This window comes from Vombatus ursinus, unplaced genomic scaffold, assembly GCF_900497805.2.
Source record: "Vombatus ursinus unplaced genomic scaffold, bare-nosed wombat genome assembly UNPS02010548.1, whole genome shotgun sequence".
NCBI classification, from domain to species: domain Eukaryota; kingdom Metazoa; phylum Chordata; class Mammalia; order Diprotodontia; family Vombatidae; genus Vombatus; species Vombatus ursinus.
This window is the reverse complement of record NW_020950326.1, coordinates 14,764,894-14,788,478: the sequence shown is the minus strand read 5'-3', so window position 1 is coordinate 14,788,478 and position 23,585 is coordinate 14,764,894.

Sequence of the window (23,585 nt, the reverse complement as noted above, 5' to 3'; positions counted from 1 at the left end):
TTCCAGATTGGAAACAGTCATGCAATTACCCAGCAATATTTTCTCTGTTATCACTTTTCAAAATGCATGTTAATTACCGCCGCTGGTTACGGGGTAATTAGGCTGCTGGCCTGGCAGTTGGGCTTTTCAAATTAAAATTACTCTAGTTTCATTTGGGCTTTAGTTTCATTCATTTGATATGAGCCCAGGGAAGTGATTATCTAAAGACATTTCAAAAGTGGGAAAGAGAATAATAGAATCATAGAATCTCAGAACTAAAAAAGCCCTTTAAGCAAAGTCTAGATGACCAATTTTTGGGTGTATTGCAGAAAGATCATAGGATTTGGAGCTGGAATTTACTTTACAGGTTCTCTAATCCAAACTCTTTATTTTAAAGAGAAGGAAATTGAGCCAAGTGGTAACGTGATTTGCTGATCACCAGTTAGCTGTAGAACCAAAAGAGGATACAGTGGTGACACCTAGGAAACCAGAAAATGGTGTGGTCCACACATTGCCAAAGTGGTCCAGATGTCCTTGCCCAATTTCCAGACCAGCAGCATAATTACCCCGTGGACCTCAGGTTAAATACCCATGATCTAGTCCATCTTTTGTCTTCTCCCTAAATCTTATCGTCTCTAGGTTAAACATTCTAAGATCCTGCATGCAGTTAACTTACCTTCAATTCCCCTCACCATTATGATTTCCCTGCTTTGGCTGGGCTCCAGCTTACCAACATCTCTTTTCAAATGTGGCATCCAGAAATGAGCACATTATTCTGTACGTTGTCTGTCTAGCGTAGGGCAGGATCATAAACTTTTTTGTTCTTGACACTGTACGTCTATTAATGAAGCCTAAGATTGCAGATGATGTCATAATAAATGCATCAATCCCTATAATGTTGTGAAACATCTTCAGTGAAATCTATGTAAATTTCAAAGGAAGACCTAATCATCCACAATAGAATAATAAAGTAGATGAAAAAGAAATATAATCTGGATTATAACATGTAGCTGGGAAAGTGGCTTTTTGAATTAATCTATTGATACATATAGTGTGAACATAGGCTGCAGATGGACATCAGAGCTTGTGTTCAGAATTGAATGGGAGGAGGAGATAAGTCTGGGTTGTGTCTGAGAAATTCTGCAGTCTTTTCAATGATTCCCCAAATGCTCAGTCACAAAAGTCAATTAAAAGAAAACACTACCAATTTTTTGATGATGCTATATGACTTTGAGTCATGGAACACCACAATTTCAGAAGAATCAAACTGCTGATGACCTAAAGAGCAGCAGAATGATGCACGATGGTTAAGCATTAGTTAATTGATTATTAATCCATTATATATTGATAAAGTGTGTGAAAAATGATGTCTATCATCAAGGACATGAGTGACCAGAAAAGTAAGTGAGTGGGTTGGTTATGGAGTAAGAAAAAGACTCCAAGTCTCACATTTTTTTTTTTTGTCTAGAGCTATGATTTCGTTGGTGTAGGGGGCTACTTTTGAGGAAATTCCCCCTATCAACACAAATTAGCAGCTGCTCCACAATGTATAATCTTCAAGACTTGTCTGGGGCACTGAGAGTTTAAGTGTCTTGTCCAGGGCCACCTAATCAGCATGTGTCACAGACAGGGTTTGAACCTGTGTATTCCTCACTGTGGGGTATCTTGGTGGCTCAGTAGGTAGAGCACTGGGCTTGGAATCAGGAAGACTCATCTTCATGAGTTCAAATCCAGCCTCAGACAGTTACCAACTCTGTGACCCTGGGCAAGTTACTTAACCCTTTTTGCCTCAGTTTCCTCATCTGTAAAATGAGCTGGAGAAGGAAATGGAAAGCCACTGTAGTATCTTTGCAAGAAAACCCCATATGAGGTCACAAAGGGTCACATGAGACTGAAATGACACAACAAACAAAAAAAAACTCTGGCTCTGAAGCCAGCTTTCTAGCCATTATACAATTTTTACTCTGTTTTGTTGAATATAGTTGATCCAGTTCAAATCCGGCCTCAGACCAAACACTTGACACACTTACTAGCTGTGTGACCCTGGGCAAGTCACTTAACACCAACTGCCTAAAAAATAAAAATAAAAAAAAATAGTTGATCCAGTTTTGATCTGTGACCTACAAAATATTAAAGTAATCAGTTGGTTGGGTGACTCCTCTATGAAATATTTATGGAAAGACATGGTTAATGTTACATCACACAGGATGAAAAGGCATGGAAAGGTTGTAATCTGCAGTTCTGAGGAGAACCTCAACTCCAAAGATATCACGAATCCATTTAAATGTTGATAAGATTGTAGTAGCATTTTTTTCATTTTTAACATAACGTTAATGACTCATATTGAGTTTGCAGGACACTATAATACCTTTGTATTTTTTTGTAGGAATTTCATAAAGTCAGGTCTCACATCCTAGACTTTTGTAGTTAATTTTCTGAACTCATGTGTAAATATTTACTTTTATAGTGTCCCTGTTAAATTTTACCATACTAGATTTGGTCCAACATTCCAGCCCTTTGAATTCTTTTGAATTCTGAAATCCTTCATCCATCATGTTTACCCCTTTCATTTTCATACCTCCATATTTGTTAAGTTTTCAGTCTATGCTTTCCTCTAAAACATTGGAAGTGGTTCATTAGACCAGAACTGGGTCCTTACTAGAACCTGGGGCACTCCATCAGAGATATCCCTCCATATTGACATAATCCTTAATCAACACTCATGGGAATTATTGCTACTCCAGTAACTGGATTCACTGAACAGGCCTGTCATTCTATTCATACCTCTTCATCTCCAGAATTAAACTGTCAATGACCTTGCCAGATGTTTCACTGAAATCCAGGTGTTTACTATGCATATGGCATTCCCCTGATCTGCCAGTTCATTAACCCTTCAAAAAGGTCAATGAATTTAGTCTGTTATTTCTGGGTAGAACTGACCTTATGCCTTGGTAGAATAGGTAGTGATCCATTGTTCTGGGACAGACTTAGCTTAGTCTAGTACAGTCAATCAGATGCGGGATTGGAAATCTCATGGATGAAAAATTCAATAACAATAAAAATACTTACATTAGAATTAAAATGATGCAACTCGATAAAAATAGAAGGTTCTTTCCCAGGACAAAAACAATGGGTTAGAAGGATGTATCTCAGTACAATGGGAATTCTACAAATCCTTAGGAATACCAGCTCTTCAAAGGACTGGCTCTTTATTCCTCAGGTGACAAGGAAGCCTCTATCCATGGACCAAGAAATTCTCTAGAACAGCCTCCTAGTCCTGATAAGGAGAAACAAACCTAGACTGTACAAAGTACATACTGCTCCCATCACACCCATGGGATACTCAACTCTTAATTTTTAAGGGCTCCTTTCCCCAATACATCTCCCCATTAATATCTGAAATTGTACCATTAGAGATTCATTCCTTAAAAATCACCGTGAGCATGTTTACAAATTTACCCATTAATTCTTAGCATTTCAAGGGAATTAGTTTCTCAAATAACTTTTCTCCCTAATAGGAATGACCAGACAGACTAAAACCACTGAATTAGAGGGAAGTAGAGAAGTGGTTACTGAAAGGGGATGCTAGTTTGCAGAAAGGGGCAACTTGAAACTCAAAGCAAATTCTGCCAATATCACAATTTTGTCAAAGTCCGACTCTGTCCGGACCTCCTAGTGTGCTCTGCTTCCTTTGGACAGTGCTGAAAGGTCATTTGGTCCAATTCCCTGGCAAGGGAAGATATAATGTCCCATTGCAATATAGGCAGTCTAGACCCCAGCTGCTATTCTTGTGCCTTAGGTACCATTACATGCAGTTTCACCATTATAATGGGGTCCAACTGTATCTAAACCCAAATCTTTTTTCCCAGGCTTTAATTGAAACCTTAGTGGTATAGGTCAGGTATAAGGATGGAGCTGGCCTCATGAGTAGTGAAGCAAGGTGCCTGCTATCTGGTGTGATTTGAGGTGGGTAAGGGACAGCTACACCACCATTAAGGTCTTAAAAGTTTATTTTTTTTCCAATTTTAAGAATCTATTAAAACTGGAACACATCTTTATCAGAGAAAGCTGCTGCAGAGATATTCTCCCCCTCTTCCCTCCAGTTCATTGCTTCCTTGACTCTTTCTTACAAGGGTTTCCTTTTTCTTTTTTTCCACCTGTGTGTGTGTGTGTGTGTGTGTGTGTGTGTGTCTATGAAAGAGAGAGAAAGAGAGAGAGAGAGAGACAGAGACAGAGACAGAGAGAGAGAGATGAGAGGGAGAGAATGCTTATCAATTGAAAAAATTTAAATTGAACTTTTAAAAGGCTAAAAAATTCAAAAATACCTGGGTTGGAGGGGAGGTAACATCTCAAGTCCTGGTCAGAGAGCACATTAAGTATTATGGGATTAGAATCACAGAATCTCAGGGTTGCTTGTCCAATCTATATCTAAATAGGAATTCTCTCTATAACATCTCAGACACGTCATCATCCACTCTTTTCTCAAAGACTTCTGGTGAGGGTGAACTCATTGCTCACCAGGGTGGCCCATTCCACTTTTGGATAACTCAAATTGTTAGCAAGTTTCCTTTGCATTGAGTTGAAAATAGCCTCTGCCACTTTGACTCACTGTTATAGCTTCTATGCTCTGGGGCCAACTAAAACAACCCATTAAGTACTGCAAGACAGCTAACAGAGGATGACATTATCTGGGCCTATTAACTTGAATTTACCAGAGGCAGCAAGGTATTCTCTTGCTACCGCCCTACTCTTCTTGGGTATCAATTCCCTATTAGCCATATGTGTTCTGTCCTTTCCAGTCCAAAAGTCATTCTCCTTAGCAAAGACAACAAGCAAAATAAGAGTTGAGTAGCTATTCTTTCTTTCATAAATCACCAGTGTCTCATTCACTCTGAGCATCTGTTCTAGTCCTTCTTTAGTCTTCTTCCTTTCCAAAAAGAGCTTTACAAAGCCTTTTTATTTTCTTTAGCTTTCTCACCATGAGTTCTTTTTGAGTTTTAGCTTTACTAGCATAATCATCTTCTGTTTGCCCTTATTTTTATCTTCGAGAGTGTCTGATGAGTGCCCTTTGCATCCACATTGTCCTCTCTCTCTCTCTCTCTTTCTTTTTGGCTAGGCAATGAGGTTAAGTGACTTGCCCAGGATCACACAGCTAGTAAGTGTTATGTGTCAGATTTGAACTCAGGTCCTCCTGAATCCAGGGCCAGTGCTCTATCCACTGCTCACCTAGTTGTCCCTAACTTGTCCTCTTTTGACAGCTCCTATTTTCCCTATTACTGTGATTTTCTTAGTGACCTGAGAACTTCATTCTTGATAGTTATTCATCCCACCTGGGCATACTTTCTTTGCAAATTCTTAGAGTTTTTGAGAGTCTCTTTCCTTTTTCTGAACTCTTTTAAGTCTTTCCTTCTAAAATCTAAGACTCCCATCAGAGTCTAAACGATTTACTAAATTTTCAAATCCTAGCTCTTTCTGTGGTGGCAAAGAATTGGAAGTTGAGGGGATGCCCATCAATTGGGGAATGGCTAAACAAGTGATGGTATATGAATGTCATGGAATACTATTATGCTATAAGAAACGATGAGCAAGTGGATGTCAGAAAAACCTGGAAAAACTTGTATGAACTGATGCCAAGTGAAGTGAGCAGAACCAGGAGAATGTTGTATTTAGTAATAGCCACTTGGTGTGATGACTAACTTTGATAGACTTAGCTCTTTTCAGCAATGCAAGGATCTAAGACATCTCCATAAGTCTCATGATGGAAAATGCTATCCACATCCAGAGAAAGAACTATGGAGTCTGAATGTAGATTGAAGCATATTATTTGCTCTTTTTTGTCTTCTGTTTTGTTTTGTTTCTTCTTTCTTGTGATTCCTCCTATTGGTTCGAATTCTTCTTTACAACATGAGTTATGTGAAAATATGTTTAATAGGAATATATATGTAGATCCTATATCAGATTGCATGCCTTCTTGGGGAGGGAAGTGGGGAGGGAAGGGAAGAAAATTTAAAACTCAAAAGCTTATGGAAGTGATTGTTGAAAACTAAAATAAATTAATTAAAAAATTTTAAATCCTAAGTGATAATTCCCCACCCCCAGAGATCTTATCAATTACCACTTCAATAACTAGTTTCTCCTTGCTGGTGAGAATCAGATCCAGAATTGAAATTGTCCTTGTTGATTCTCCACCTTATGAGGGAATAAAATGACTGCTAGGGCAAGTCAGGTTTCTGCTTTTGGCAGAAACAAAGATAGAGTTTTAGTACCCGTCCAAGTAATCAGATTCCCCTATTATTGCTCTATCATGCCTCTGTGACAGGCTTGTAATCTATTTCCAGAATTCCCTATCTATTTCTACTCTCTGAGTGGTCTGTAGTTTATTCCAATGACAATGTTGCATCTCTTTCTGCTTCTATTGATATTACCCAAGTGCTCTCCACCATCTGGTTATTGAATTTCCTTACATAAGTATATCTTCTTTATATGCAATACTTTCTACTTCACTTAGCTGTCCTGTTTTTTTTTCAATAAGTTAGATGCTTCCAGAGTCAATTCTACACATGAATCTCTTTCCTCCAAATCTTAATAATACCTATATTATCAAATTCATCCCCTTGCATTAGGATCACTAATGCACCTTGATTGTTACACCAACTTAGTGCATTTGTGTAGAGATGCTGGTGTCCATAGGTTTTATTGTGCTGTATCTAGTTAAGAAAATGGTGTCTGAGGATGGGATTTGGGTTTGTGAACTATGACTTAAAAGATAGACATGATGGGCTCTTGGCCAGGAATAAAATGTATATAACAAGGGCTGGTTCTTCTCTTGGATTTTTTCTCTTCTGAATTCTCCAACATTTTTACTGTTACCCCACCTCTCAACATTGTAGTTATTCTTTGTGGTGTTTGGCTTAGTAGATATTCAAAGGTGGGTTCTTTCTACCTCTTCTTTTTCAGTTTAAAGCCCTTTTGATTAGATTTTCAAGATTCCTGAAATAAAATATTTTTACCAGTCCCTGCTAGGTACATTCCATCCCCAGCCAGTATTCCATCATGTTTGTATTTTAAGCCATGGTCCAGATATCCAATCTAATTCTCAGACACCATCTTAAATATTGTTAGCCACTCACTTTTCAGATTTGTCTTTCTTTTCTGAATCTGGTGCCCTTAATCAGTGGTAGTAATGGATATACCACTGTGCCCCTAAGAGCTTCAGTTTCTTGTCCAAGACTTCATAATCTTTAACAATGCTTTCTAGGTTCTTTTTGGCAGTATCATTTGTGCCACTTGAATTACCAGAAGTAGATAGTAATTGTCTGGTTTAACAAGTCTTCTAAGTTTTACTATTACTATAATGTATCTCAGATACATGCCACAGGAAAACAGCAGAATTACTAGGATTATGAGGCTGACACTCATTGATTCAGTGTCCCTTGTCAGGAACTCATCAACAACCACTATTCATTTCTTGTTCTTCTGACCCTTAATGAATGATCTCTCACCTGATAGTACCTGTGAATCCATACCTTCATTCATTAAGTGAAAAGGAATGCTTCTTCCTCCAAAGGTCTGGCTCCCTCTTTGGTAATAGTCTCATACCTCTTCCTTAGCTCCAGGTATTCGATAGGCCTTTTTCCCTTGTGAAATTCCTCTACTCTCTTGCCACCCCTGCCCCCTGCCAAAGAACTCAGGATTACTCTATGGAAGGGAAAGGAAAGAAGGAAGAAGCATATATGAAACTCCTACTATGTGCCTGGCACTGGGGTAAGCACTTTTTATAAACATCATCTCATTTGATTCTCACAACAACCCTGTGAAGTAGGTACTATTATTACCCCCCCATTTTACAGTTAAGGAAACTGAGGCAGAGTGACTTGTGCAGGGTCACAAAGGCTGGATTTAACTCAGATCTTTCTGACTCCAGAACTACTGTACTACCTAGTTGTCTCTGCTTTTTCAGATACTTTTTTGTTTTTGTTTTCACAGGAAAATTGCCATTAAAAAAAATAGTACATTATCTTTGATAACCTGGAGAAATATAGAGGTGGGCCTCAAGCCCCTTTATCTTCTTTTCTAGAATAACAGTCCTTTGGCTGAGCCAGCAATACAAGCATTACATCCTTAGTGTGTGTCATGACAAAGTTCTGCTCTTCATAGCTGCTGAAAGTTAGAGCTTTAGTCTTCCATAATTTTTGCCCATTGCTCTCCTAGAGAACTGCTGTAGTCAACTGCTTGTCAAGGTTTTCAACTTGACAGTATTCTACTTCTCATTCATTAGCACTTTGTTGGCTACACCCGACTTCCTTACTTTGTCTTGCCAATTTACCTCACCAGTTTGTTTTACTTCCTTCTCCAGTCCTTTTCCTCCTTTTCCCGAAGTCTATCTCCTCTTTTTCCTTCAGAAACTTTCGTAAGAATGGGCTACGGGAAGCAAGTACGCAGGAGGGAGGCTGGATTTCCCTAGAGGGAAGAAATAGCTTCAGATAGGAATAGAGAGATCTGGTAAGGACAAGCTTTGCTAACTTAGAAGTTTCACCTGGGATCAGCCCTGAAAGGGTCACCATCTTGTCTAGGCCAATGTCACACCCTTTGCAATCAAATCTTACTAATTGAGACTGATCAGCAAAAAGAGCCAGTCTAAGTTAGGAACAATGTCTTAATTACAGAATCTTTGTATGAGAAACATCCTTAAAATGCTCTCAGGTACCTACACAGCAAAACCCTTTTATATCTTTTCTGCTCCATTCTCTGAGGAAAAGACTCTCTTGGCCATGTCCAACCCTTCTTCTTGTTCTTTTACTCTGATCTCTTTCCGTCACCTCTGGGAGTGATCATTCTTCTCCCATTCCTCTCTCATCTTCATTCTTGCCTTATGGATTGGTTTGCTCTTCATTGTCTGAAAACAAGTTCAGGTCTATTCTGTCCTTTAGAAAAACCTTCATTTGGCACGGACATTTCTTTAAATTAGTATTCTGTAGCTCTCCTCCTTTTTAAAGCCAGACTCCATAGAAAACTATCTATACCTGCTGCCTTTATTTCCTCATAACCCACTCGTGCCTCAGTCCCTTTCAATTGGTATTTTGATGCCAACACTATAGTGAAACTAACCAATGGTTACCTATGATATCTCAATTGTTAAAATCGATGGTCTTTTGCTCAGTCCCTCACGTCTTTGATACTTTGACATTTTTGTCACTTTTTTGCATTATCAGTTAAACTCCTCTTCCTAGATATTCTCTGTCTCTCTGTGTGTCTCTCTCCCATTCTTCCTCCTTCCCTTATCTCTTCTTCTCTCCTCCTTTTCCTTCTTCTTCTCCACCTTCCTCCTCCTTTTCCTCCTCCTCCTCCTTCTTCCTCCTACTTCTCTTCTTTGACATTTTCAATTCTACTTTATCCTTAGAGTCAGAAGACATGAATTGAAATTCCATCTCTTGGGGGCAGCTAGATGGCACAGTGGATAGAGCTTTGGCCTTGCAATCAGGAGGACCTGAGTTCAAATCCAGCCTCAGACACATGACACTTACTAGTTGGGTGACCCTGGGCAAGTCACTTAACACCTGATTGCCTCACCAAAAGCAAAAAAAAAAAGAAAAAGAAATTCCACCTCTGACACTTACTATCTGTAGGGTCTTGGGCAAATCACTTAACTCTTTGGGCCTCAGTTTTCTTATCTGTAAAATGAAAGATTTAGATTAGTTGATCACTGAGTTCCCTTCTAGGTCTCAATCTGTGATCCTGTGGGCTGTCTGACAGCTCCTTCTAATTCTCTTTTTTTGATCATCCTCTAAGTCCCACCTCCTAACCACAAATATGCCCATCTGTCTCCCCTGGGACCCTTTTTGTTTTCTTTCTATGTTCTTTCACTTGATAATCTCCTAGGAGTTCAAATATTACCATTTGCAGATGATTCCTAGTTCTAATCTCTTTCCTAAATACTGGAATTACCTATGTCACAATTGCCCACTAGACACCTCCAAGTATATATTTGGCACCATAAGCTTAAATGGGACTCTTCACCCTTTCTCCTCTCCTCCTTCAAAATTTCTTATTTCTTTTATGAATATCACCATTCTCCAAGTCACTCAGGTTTGTAATCTTGGAGTCATGCTTCATGTTTTCTTCTCCTTTACTCCCATTATCCAATCAAGTCTCATCGACTTGCAGCTAGGTGGATAGAGTGCTGGACCTGAAGTCAGGAAGACTCATCTTTCTGAGTTCAAATCTGGCCTCAGATGCTTACTAGCTGTGTGACCCTAGGCAAGTCACTTAGCTCTGTTTGCCTTAGTTTTCCTCATCTGTAAAATGAGCTGGAAAAGAAAATGACCAACCATTCCATTATCTTTGCCAAGAAAGCCCCAAAATGGGGTCAGAAAGGATATGATGAAACAATTGAACAACAACAAATTGATTCTACAAATACAATAGCTCTTATGTGGTTCCCTTTCTCTCCACTCCCACCTTCTCTCTACATGGAGAGAATTCTCTACCTTGATTCGGGTCTTCATTATATTTTGATTGATTGATCATTATAGACTGAAAATTGATCTCTTTATTTCTACTTTATTTCTTTTTCAATTAATTCATCTTCCACCCAACTGCCAAAACCACCTTCCTAAGGCATTATCTGATTATATAAAAAGCTTTCAGTTATTCCATATTATCTCTACAACAAAATACCAACTTCTCAGCTTGACAGCTAAGGCTTTCCAACTACTTTTCAAGCCTTTTTAAATATTATTTCCCTTCATATACTCTATGTTTCAGGCAAACTGGACTACTAATTGTTCCTTGACCTAGGCCTCTAATTCCTGCTATGCCGCATTCATACAAATGTGTGTCCTACCCTGGAACACACACCTTCCTCATTTCTCCCTCTTAGTATCTTCCTTCAACATTAGTTCAGGTTATTATCTTCTCCATGAAACCTTCTAAAATGAATTTTCTGGTTATTCATCCTTTCTACAAGTATCTTTTGAGCTTCTACTATGTACTGGGAATACTGAGACAAAAATGAAACAATTCTTGCTTTCAAGGAACTTATTTTTTTTTTGAGGGGGGTTGTGCCCAATAACTTAAAAGACAATCCAAAAAATAAACAAAGTGATTTTTGGGGAAGAATGCATTAGTATCTGGGGGATGAGATGTAGCTAGGTCTCCTGTAGGAGGTAGAACTTAGGCTGTGCCTTGAAGTAAGCTGAGGAATGTATGGGGCAAGGATGAGAAGGGAGTGCATGCTAGGAACCAGGGACAGCTTATGCAAGGGATTGCCTTAGCAAGGAGAAGGGTTCTTCATCATCTGAGATTGGGGTAAAGGATGAAATAGTTGGTAATAAAGTCAAAGGATTTTGAGAAGTAGAGAAGGGGTGAAAAGGTAGCTTAGAGTGAATGGTCTTTATTTTTCACTAAGGCATGAAGTTCTCTGCTGGGCTAGTAGGAGGACTGGTATGAAAGGCTTAAAGAGAGAAGAAAGGGTTTTTGGATCTCCATGATAAGAGGCATGATGGAAAGTTAATTGGGGAAGATATAAAGTTTGCTTTGCTGCCTTGAAGGACTAATTGAGATTAGACAATATAAATTACTAGGAAACCCAGTCAGCATGATTATGTGGCCTCCTCTAGTACCATTTAGAGGTATGTAAGTAAGACTAAGAAGGCTTACTTACTGCGGGGTGATCCAATGGTGGAATTTAGAAATGAATGAGGAGGAATAAGACAAGGGCAGGGGGAACAGGGTTTCCAGTAAAAAACAAACAAACAAACAAACAAACAAAACCCAGCGTATTGTTGAAATGCTGAGATTTATATTTGACATTAGAAAGGAAGGAAAGTGAAATTTGTGCAAGGATGATAACCTAGGAGAACACCAGGTAACAGATGGATTGGAGGTCATGGTGAGGGTGAAGAATAGATTGATGAATTATGAATCACAGGGAGGGATGAAATTGTGGTCAGGGAAAGAAGAAATTATGGTCAGATAGAGGAATTTCCAAATTTTTCCTTGTGTAAGTACAACAATTTTGAGTGGTGATGAGGCCTGTATTTGAAGTGAAATGAAAGTGATAGGGTGCTTTATCTGAATGAAACAAATCTCAAAAGAAAAGAGGTTGCTGAGTAATGGTGGCAGAAGGAAGGGTCCAAAAATGAGAGGAGTACGTTTCCTCTACCTTCTGGTCCAACCTGTTGTTAATGCATTTTGTCCTTTCAAAATAACCTGTATTTATTTATTTATCCTTTTTTTTGTACACTGAATCTCCTAATAAAATAGAAAGAAGCTTCTTGAGGGCAGAGATTTCCAAATTTTAAAATTTGTTTTCTTATGTTACCTTGTCTTGAATAGACAAACACATAAACACACATATATGCACACACATATATATATACACACACATACCTGTTGAAATGAATACATTAACTTACCTTGTCTAAAAAAAGTATTACCCAAGAGAGCCCTTTCTGGAAATGACTTTGAAATATACTTACAAAAATTAATAATTAGCATAATTATTTGATTATCATGGGGACTTCCAAAGTTCTTGGTAACAATTTTTTCTCTTAGAGCAGGTTTCCTTAAGATAAGGTTTATGAATTTTTGAAAAAAAAATATTTTATAACAATTTCAGTATGATTGACCCCCTTTATAACCTTATGTATTTTATTCTATAAATTATGAACAATGTTCTGAAAAGGGTCTATAGGATTCACCAGGCTGCCAAAGGGGTCTATTAAAGATAACAATAATAAGCAACATTTATGTACCACTTACTATGTACCAAGCATTGTGCTAAGTGCTTTATAAATATTATCTCATTTGTGAGGATCATTTGATCCTCATAACAACCCTGGGAGGTAAGTGTTATTATTATCTCCATTTTACTATTGAGGAAACTGAGGTAGACAGAGGTTAAATGACTTGCCCAGGGTCACAAAGCTAGTAAGTGTCTGAGGCTGGATTTGAACTCAGGTCTTCCTGACTCCTGGTCCAGTGCAGTAGCCACTAAGACATCTAGCTGCCTCTAGATGACACAAAAGGTTAAGATCCTCTATTTTAGAGTAAAATGTCCATTTTGTAATTGCATTCATGCTATTTTCTTAGCAAAGATCCTTTTAAAGAACTGCAAAGGTCTCCTTCCACCCAGCCTCCTTGCAAATGACACCAAGCCCTGAAATTCATGAAGTCTAAATGAATGACCTTTTCTGGTGTCTTCCCTCCTCTTTCTTTTCCAATGACTGTATCTAGCATGTGGAGACAGTAGGGTAGTGGTCAAAGCCAATGTGATTTGATTGGTCTTGCCTTCTTTAATTCAGGAAGTTTGGGGTGGCATTTACCTTCTGGGTCCCCTATTTGGCCTGCACTCCCTTGATTAATTTGTGGTAAAGGCCTGGAGTGATTCAGCAGCATGAAGGGTGCTAAATGAGATTGGTTTGTGGCAGGTCATTAATCACTCAAAGAGGGAAATTGTTTTTTTAAAGGGAACTGGCAAATTGTTTATAGACCCTGTGTGAGTCACAAAGCTGCTCTAAGCAGTGACAACACAGTGGGGTCTTTGCACCCAGATCTCCCTGATGGTAATTTGTTCCTGCTGGAAATGTCATATACCACAGGTTTGCTGCTGATATTCCATTTGACAAGTGGGAGAATGGAGTGGCATTGACTTAATCATAGCCTTCTAATAGAGGTATTTGAGGGCCTCCTTCCCTTTGGTTGACTCTCATGTGACTACATAATGACATTCTAGGCCTGCTCATCCAGTTGTGGTGGCTAATGAACAGTAGAAGGTGTAGGTGGCTGAGAACATACAGAAGGGATTCCTTCTCTCCTGGAGTGGGTGGGTAGGGATACAGGGGAGAGATATCAGAACCTCTCTTTCCCTCTGACCATATATTTCCTACTTGATACAACTTAAACTACTTATCATCTCTCTAACTTAATGTGTTTGGTTCCCTAAATAAATCTGCTTTGCACTGATCTGTGACTACAATTTTATCTCCTAAACCTAGCCACAAGGTGAGCCCTATTTCTAGTCACAGACTGACACCTAACCATAGACAGAGACTGATCTCTAACTTTAGCCATTAGCTAACACCTAATTCCAAGCTCAAACTGATTTCTGCCAACCACAGAATGACCTCTAGCTTCAGACATAGCCTGACCCCTAACACAGCCAGGTACATCTTGAGAAATCCAGTTATTGGCTAGCTTATGGTAGCATAAAAAGGGCTTCCTGACTGGGACAGAAATTGCCTCAGTTTTCAGGAGTTCTTGTCACTGGTGCTTCCTTGTCCAGATGCTTCCTGATCCACTGTCTGACCTTGAATGCTGATATTTATGTGTTTTTCCTGTAGTATATTTACATTGCCATCCATAGGCCAAATAGGACAGAGGGAAGATCTATAGAAATGGTGAGGAAAAGGGTTATCAAAACCTGATTGTTAGTGTGGAGAATGATAATGGGGTGGAAAGTATGATTCATTGACTCACATTTCTACCATATTTATTATACTTTTGCATTTGTGATGAAATGAAAAAGTTTTCTGACTTCATTATCAACCCCAGAAGACTTGGAGGTTATGACTTTAATGATATAGTTCCTCCTTATCTCTTGTCCCCCTCCATCATCACAATAGACACAACAGTTGTCTTTGAGATAGCAAATACTTTTTTACTCCCAGACTGAGGATTGGTAAGGGCACAGGCTGAATAGAGGTAAGCAATTATAGGTGTACATAGGAGCTACATGGTGTAGCTTTATCTGCTTAGGATACAAGTCGATATCTGATTGCTAAGTGTCCTTATCCAGCTTTTCCCAGACCAGAACTTTTCTCTCTGGCTATATGAGAAATGTGTCTTTTCTTTTTAGTCCCTCTGACCCCACCATGTTGTTTTTTATGCTTAGAGGTAGAAGTAAGGAGGGAAAGTATTCTGCAAATGGGTGACAGTTGGTCTAAAGGCACATAGACAATAGTGGAGTGTCATTTGTGCTGAACAGTAGTAGGTTAATATGACTGGACTGCAGAGGTTAAAGAAAGGAGTAAAATATAAGAAGACTGGAAAGGTAGATCAGCAGTTGTGAAGCTATTTAAATGTCAGTCAGAGGAGTGTCTATTTGATCCTATTGACAATAGGGAAGTCAGGGAACAATAAGGCCTTTTTAATTTTTATCTTTGTAGCCCCAGTGCCTGGCACATAGTAGGTGCTTAATAAATGTTTGTTGATGGATTGATTCATTGCTTGAAAGACATGTCTTGGGTAAAGGGGGCATGAAAGAAAGGGTGATCTGAAAGAGAAAAGGAAAATTGTGTTGGGTCTAGCCAGAGTTGCCAGGGTAACAAAATCCAAGTGATAGACAGGAGGTGGACAGGATGTTTATAACAAGAGTCTAAACCTGAGGAATTTAGTACAGCTGGTGAAATGATGGTTTATTTCATGCCACTTATTAACCAAATATGAATGTCTGTGATAAGTGAGGTCAGGACAGAAAGGTCCTCAGGTGTAACTCTTCCTCATATTTTTCACAATGCCTATGATACTCCTGATAAGTTATCACCAAACTTCCACTTAGGTCCTCTAGTGTGGTATAAGAGAATCATTGAATCCTAGAGTTGAATCCTCAGACTTTGCTTATTTGGAAAGGATTATTTCCTTTACAAATGAGATTAGATTGCTTTGAGTCATTCAAATCTTCTTTTCGGGTGTCCTTGTCACCAGCAAGATAGGTTAGGTGAGTTGGGGAAGGTGGTGTGATGTTGGGCGTGAGGGTCAGTCTGGGTTGATCTAAAGCTGTGTTAGGGGTCAGCTGTGTCTGAAGCTAGAGGTCATTTTGTGGTTGGCTGAAATTAGTTTGAGCCTGGGATTCAGTGTTAGCTAATGGCTAAAGTTAGAGGTCAGTCTCTGTCTATGGTTAGATGTCAGTCTGCAACTAGAATTAGGACTCACCTTGTGGCTAGGTTTAGGAGATAAAATTGTAGTCACAGATCAGTGCAAAGCAGATTCATTTAGGGAACCAAATAATACAATTGTAGAATCTTAGGTCATAAGATACCTTTGAGATCTGTTAGCTAACCTCTTGGACAGTAGGTGGCACAGTGGATAGAGCTCTGGGTCTGGAGTCATGAATATCTGCTTTCAAATCTGGCCACAGATAGGTGTGTGATCCTGGATAAGACACTTAACCCTGTTTGCCTCAGTTTCCAGATCTGTAAAATGAGCTGAAGAAGGAAAAGGCAAACCACGCCAGTATTTTTGCCAAGAAAACCCTAAATGGGGTCATGAAGAGTAGTTCATGACTGAACAATACCAACAAGCTAACCTCTTACTTTGAGGACCTCTAGGATGTAGGTCTATACATCCAGTTTTCAGTCTCATTCAAAAAAGAAGCAGTTTTCCTGCCTTCTTTGGGGAAATATTTTTCCTGTTGGCTAGACATAAGAAGCTTTCATTGACATTCTGATTTCACAAAAAGGATTTTATTTACTCCCTTGAAATCCCATTAGCATTCTTCTCAACTGACTACTCCCTCTCCCTTCAGACCACATACATACTAAGCCAAACAAGACCTTTGTAAATCTCAAACTTTCACATAAAATAAGTGTTATTGTTATTAGGACATTCTCCAATGGCATGATTTTTAGGGAACTAGAATGACAACATAGCCCAGCCCAGTTCTCTCTACCATATCCCCACTATCCAAAACCTGGCAATCCTCTAGAGCTGCATTTCTTCAGCTCATCTTTGCTCCTATTAAAGTATATTCCTCTTTGAGAAGAATCAGTCATTGGACTTTCAGAATAAATAAAACTCAATGTGAATCAGCAATGTGATATGGCAGCCAAAAAAGTGAAAGTGATCTTAGGCTGAATTGAGAGCCACAGTGTTGAGGACTAGGGATATCTGCTCTATTGTGCCCTGCCATATCTAGAGTATTGGACTCAGGTCTGGGTGGCACATTTCAAGAAGGACACTGCTAAGCTGCAGAGTGTACAGAAGAGGGCAACCAGATTAGTAAAGGGTCTCAAAATCTTGCCATCTGAGGAATGGTTGGACAAATTAATGGTATTCAGCATGGAGAAGAGAAGATGGTGGGTAGGGTGGGGACAATGACATGATAGCTGTCTTTAAGTATCTGAAAGACTGTCATGAGGAAGAAAGATTATACTTGTGCTCTTTGGTCTCAAGAAGCAGAATTAGAAGCGATAGATAGAAGTTCAGACAGGGGGATTCAGGCTTGATGTATAGACAAGAGTTCGTAACAATTAGATCTATCCCAAAGTGGAATGAGCTACCTCAGGAAGTTACTTACATTCCAGCTCCCTCACCCCCTTCACAGAGTCTTCAAGTAAAAGGTAAGATGACCATTTATCAAGGATATTGTAAAGCAGGAATTCATAATCTGGGGTCTATGAACTTGTTTTTTTTTAAATAATATTTTGATAATTGTATTTGAATACAGTTGGTTTCCTTTAGGACCTTATGTATTTTACATTATATTATTTAAAGACATTCTTTTAAGAAGGGATACTTAGGCTTCACCAAACTGATAAAAGAGTCCAAAAAAGGTAGAAAACCCTGGTGTAGTGCATACTGCTATATGGGGACTAGTTGGACCAGATGGCCTCTGAGGTAGGTCTCTTCCAACTCTGAGACTGTATGATCTCTGTGATTCTGATAGACAGGATCTGAATGCAAGTGTGGGCAGGAGAGAGAGAACAAGAGGGCCCCAGAACCTGCAGGAATGTCATGGGAAGGGGAAAATGGGTAAGGGTCTGGAGAGCCTGAGAATACAAAAAAGACAACATCATATATTTGACAGTCTTGCTCAGCACTAGCTCTGATTGACACAAATTGTACTTGTTGGGAAGAGATAAATATAGTTATCTAAGCTGCAGCGCATTGGAGGAATCTTTCTCAACATCATTAGAATCAATCAAAGAATCCCAGAGCAGGGCGATAGTAAGTTATGATATACAACCCACTGAGATATTTATAACGATTTAAAAATTCTAGGTTTATGTATTTATGCATTTTCTACAGGGCTGATCTGCTAGGATACATCTATTGTAGAGATAGATGGTTTATTTCTGTTGGTGCAAATCTGTGTAAAGAGATTGCTCAGCCAGCTGTATGACTTGTAGGAAAAGAGCTGAAGGAAAAAGGGTCTCATATTTTGATTGTGCTGAATTTTTTCTATCTCTTCCTGGGCTCCTGGTAGAACAGAATTATGATTCAAATAGATTCCATTTAGACATTCCTTAGATAGGAGGGCTCCTTCACCAAGGGAGATTGCCTTGGTTTAGGGTTTGGAAGTAGCACTGACAAAAAACAATGTGTTTAATAAGACTAAGTCACCTCCTGCCAGCAAACGAAAAACCAGAGGTGTCCTATTAAGCACTGCAGAAGATTAAAATTAACACATCAATAATAATGGTGATGATAAGGATGATAATGATAAAAACCAGCTAGAGTAACAAGTGAGGGGAAAAGGCTAGATGCCTTTCTGGTACAAGTGACTCATGTTTTAGTATTCTGAGTGGGGGAAATCTCTTTTCTCCCTTCCCTTCTCATCCCCTCACTTCTCTCCTTTCTCCTCCTCTTCCTCCTCTCTTTTCTCTTTCCTTTTCCCTTTCCCTGCTCACCTGGTGTATTCTTAGACATCTTGATGGAACCATGATCTCAATTACATGGGCCTCTTTCCAGTTATATCTTCATATCTTATACATTCTTGCCCACATCTGTCCATAAATCTTCCATAAAAGATTGGTACTCCTAACAAGTTTTGATTTCTTTAAAGGCCTAGGTCAGATTCTATCTCCTGATGCCTTTAGTTGCCTGTTGTTTGTCCTTAGTTCTTGAAGAGGACCATGACATCAGGAAGTGATGTCATGACTTGCAAGTGAATTGGAAGTTGCCAGTAACATCTCCCTAGCAATCACTTTGTATCTACTCTCGATATATTTTATATTTGATTTTCTGTATTCATGTTGTTTCCCCCTAAGAGAATGTACGTTCTTTGAGGGAAGAGCCTGTTTCTTTTTTTCTGTCTTTATATCCTCAATGTTTAACATGGTCCATGGCATGTAGTAGATACTTAACAAATCTTGAATATCTGAATGAAACTCTATGTCCACCTAATGTCCTATAGAATCCTCTCTAGTTCTTTTAATATTTCAGAGGTATCCATTTAATGAGACTATCTATACTTGTGTCCCAAGCATGCTTTCCCAACTCTAGGTTCCCTGTCTTTGCTCAAACTGAACTACTTTCCCTCACATTCTCTGCCTATCTAATTCTGGATTAGATCCATGAAGTCTTCCCTGACCACCTCAGTCCATGGGGATTTCTCCCTTCTTTGTCTTTTCATTTTTAGAAAGCACTGAGGTAGACCACAGACCTTTTGAGGACAAAGAAACCTTTACTTTTTTCTATCCCTTGTAGGTCCAGCAGAAGCTTGGGCATGCCAAAAGTCATCGATGAATATTCGATGAATTTGAGGAGAGCTGAAAAGCAGCCATTCCAGTGCCTCACCCCAAACATACTAAAGCTTCTGCAGAGATGTGCCACAGTGTCTGAAACCCTACCACTAATGACTCATTCCTTTAGGTTCTTCTTTATGAGTTCTCTTCTCAAATGCACATTCCTTTTGGAAAAGGGGTCATTATAATGCAGTTGATGAAGTTTGTCTTTAAGTTCCAGAATTTCTAGCTGACCTTGACTTTCCCCAGGTGTTCTTCAGGATGTGGTTGGATGTGGAAGAGAGATATTTTATATTTAAAATTGTTTAGTTTTAAATTAAATTTTAATTTTATTGACATATCTTGTTTCTATATTGTAAATATTTCTCCTTTCGTCCTTCTCCTCCCCCTGCAGAAAATCATTCCTTATAACAAATAATTTTTTTTACTTCATGCTTTTTTTACTTCAATAATTTGAAATGTTTGTATTCATTATTTTAACAGCCTTGTCAGGACCTTAGACCTGACAGAGTCAGTTATTATTATATCCATTTGACAAATGAAGAAACTGAGGTCTAGAGACACAGTTTGTGGGCCAGTATACTCCATCATGCATGAAGCATACCATAAAGAAAGTGTACTGACTTGCTGATGGTGATACAGCTGATAGAAAAGCCTGGCCTGAATTTGAGGTCTCCTGACTCTTGGTAGTCTTCCATTTCTACTCTGATACAGGGAGGCAACTTTATGGAAACAGTGGAAAGAATGATGGATTTGGCATCAGAGGACCAGAGTTCAATTCCTGTGTCTGCCACTTTGACTTGTATGACCTCTCTGTGCCTCAGTCTCCTCATTTGTAAAATAAGCAGATTGGCCTAGACGGCCTCGAAGGTCCCTTCCAGCTCCAAATTGAAGAGCTGAAAGGAAGGCATATCCTAGAATATTAGAACTCGATAGGATCTTAGAGGTCATGTCCTTTAATATCCTGATTTTCCTGAAGAAGAAACTAAGGCCCAGAGCCTTAGTTTGACCTGCCCAAGATCACTCAGCTAATGATTAAGACTCCACATTGTTCATTAAAATACTGACAGAACTAAATATAGAGGGAGCTAGAGATAACTGAACCTTAGCTGTGATGCTTGCCTCACCAAAGAATAAGAGGAAACTGAGTCATGGGACTGGTAGGAACGAAGTAAGGAGGTCAGAAGTCCAACCTAAGGAGTTTCCTAGGGAAAAGAAAGAAATAGCATTGTACGAACTGGGGTGATGGTAGGACAGGGTCTCCTGGAATTTGCTGACAGCTTTTGCTCTCATCCTTTTTAATGATTTGGATAAATAGAATGCTAATTAAATTCAGAGAAGATATTAAATCAGGAGATAGCATAAACACCAGCGAGAATAAAGAAATATTCAGTGGAATCTCAGAGGTTATAAAAATGGGCCAAAAACAATAAAATGAGATTCAACCTTGGAAATTAATTAGATATGAGCTTTGGAAGGTGCTGGGGGTGGCAAATTACAAAAAAAAAATCAGAGCACCCCCAAAGTCAACCTGGCATAATTATAACCTGGTGTTTTAAGGCCTGGTAGTCAGACTAATTTCCATTGGAGTGGTTTGGGGTATCCCAATGTGGCACCAAATCTTTCTACACTGCAATGCCACAGTGAGGAGGGAGACCAGAAACAGCTTGTATATAAAACCTGGGGCTGAAGAATTCATCTCAGTTCATTGTGTTAATAGAGAACTGGGATGAGATTGACTGTTTAAAATTAGGATGGGGAAGGTGTGGGAGGAGTGATGGTGGTGGGTAGAAGAATTGTAATGATTTATGGTAAATAGCCTTTCTTATAACAAAAAAAGCTTCAAGTTTCAATTAAATATATATATACACACATACATACATAAACAAATGTGGTAGAGTGGAAAAAGAAACCCATTGATATGCCTTTAGAGGACCAAGCTCAAAATTAGATTTTACTATTTGCTAATTATATGATGGTAGACAAATCACCTTACTGAACCTCAGTTCCCTCATCTGTGTGATGAAGATGACCTCTGAGGTCCCTTTCAGCTTTAAATTTCGATGAGTCTGTCTTTCTGCTTACATGGTCCCCAGCCCATTGCTTCATGTCACATTCACTCAACTCCTTGAAGAGTATTTCATTGTTTGTCTTTGTGACCTCAAAGCCTAGCACAGTGCCATATGCGTAGAGGGGTTCTTAATATTTACTTGTTGAATGAAATGAAATTGAATTAGGTGTGAGAAGTCAAGTCAAGAAAGTGAGTATTTTTTTTTTTAACAACTGTGGTATGGTAGAAAGAATATTGTAACAGAAAGACTATCAGAATGAAAATCAAGGGGATTAGCTACTCTTCGCTCTGCTCTATTTTGCTGGGCAAATACTGGGCAAATCACTTTACCTCTCTGGGCCCCTTCTACTTCATCTGTGAAATGGGGACCTGAATTGGATTTCTAGAGTACCCTCCAGCTAGAAATCTTATTAAACTTTTGAAGACCAGAGTCCTCGTGAAATGTGAAGGATTATTACTACTTGAAGGAACTCAGAGACTCCCAGAAATATGGAATGCCCCAAATGATTAGAATTAACTCAGGGAAGACAGAGACTTTACTTGACTCATTTCTGTTACGAGATTGCCATAGTAATGAGGTGATCATTTACGTGGGTATGGGGAGCAGAAGGAAGACAAAATGTATGGGCACCAGGTCCTTTCTAAGGTACTGAGCCAGGATTTATATATTGTTTGAGAGTTGCTGATAGCCTTCCCAGGGCTCCCTCCCTTCTTTCCTCACATCTTATATAAGATACATCTTATATATAAGATATACATCTGCCGGTGAGAACCCATTGGCTTTTGGAAAATCTACCCTCCATCCTGGAATGCTCAAAAAATTTTAGGACTGAAGGAGATTGTGTAGGAATGTTGAGGAGGAGATCTGTTGTTGTCCTTCATTCTTGAAGAGGATCAAAATGACATCACTATGTTAGAGTCAAGTTTCAGTGTGTCTGGCTGTGGCTGATCAGACCAATATGAGCTCAGAACGCTCTACCACAAGTGAGGCACAAATAGTCCATGTGAACATTTGAGGTGGATTCTCTAAATTTGCGCATCTCAAGTTTCTTTTGAGATACTGCAATTTTGCTTTGCTCATCGAGCACAGTGCCTTCTTCGATACAAAAATGGACCTTTGCCAGCATGTCCCATGTGATGCAATCAATTCCAGTTTTTCAGAGAGACTCTGAGAGTGTCCTTGTATCATTTCTTCTGAGCACAGTGTGAGTGCCTTCCTTGTGTGAGTTCTCGGTAAAATAATCTTTTAGGCAAACACAAGTTTGGCATTTGCACAACGTGGCCAGCCAATCAGAGTTGCGCTGTCCGCAGTAGAATTTGAATGCTTGGCAGTTTAGTTCCAGAAAGTACCTCATTCTGGTACCTTATCCTGCCAGGTGATCTTCAGACTCTTCCTAAGACAATTCAAATGGAAGCCAATCAATTTCCTGGTGTGGCATTGGTATACTGTCCAGGTCTCACAGGCAGAGGTTGATAAGGCAGTCTGGGAGGATGGGTGGGGTAGCAAGCATTTTCACTGAGCCCTTTAAAGGGACAGAGGACAAGACTGTCCTGATCAAAAGAAAGTCTCTCATCTGCTTGCTGGTACCTGCATTCTAAAAAGAGAGAAGCCTTTTAAAGCTTTATTCTTTGGTAAAATAACTGTCTTTCAGGAGGAGAGAACCCTGAATGCCTCAGTTTGTCTGAGTTAATCAGAGCTTTTTCTGAGAGCAGGTCTGGATAGAAATGCTCACTTTCTCAACAGTACTGACCTATCTGAGGAAGGAGGGCTCATGGATAGAATAAAGTGAACCGTGACATGAGCTATCATTGTAGGATATCTTCTTGGGAAGAGGCAGCAAAGAGCCTGTGCCTAGGACTGAAAAGGACAAATGAAACAGACCAAATCCCCAAGTCCAATTCTTGAGAACCCAGGGACTAAAAGGGAGAGTGGGAAGGTAAAACATCCCCCACACCCAACTCAGTACATGGTGTCCACGCTTTGAGTGAACAGGACCTTCAATCCCCTGTTCACTGATGAAAAGGAGAATGAGTTCCAGTATGCTGGTTTTTAAGATATCAACTGTTCT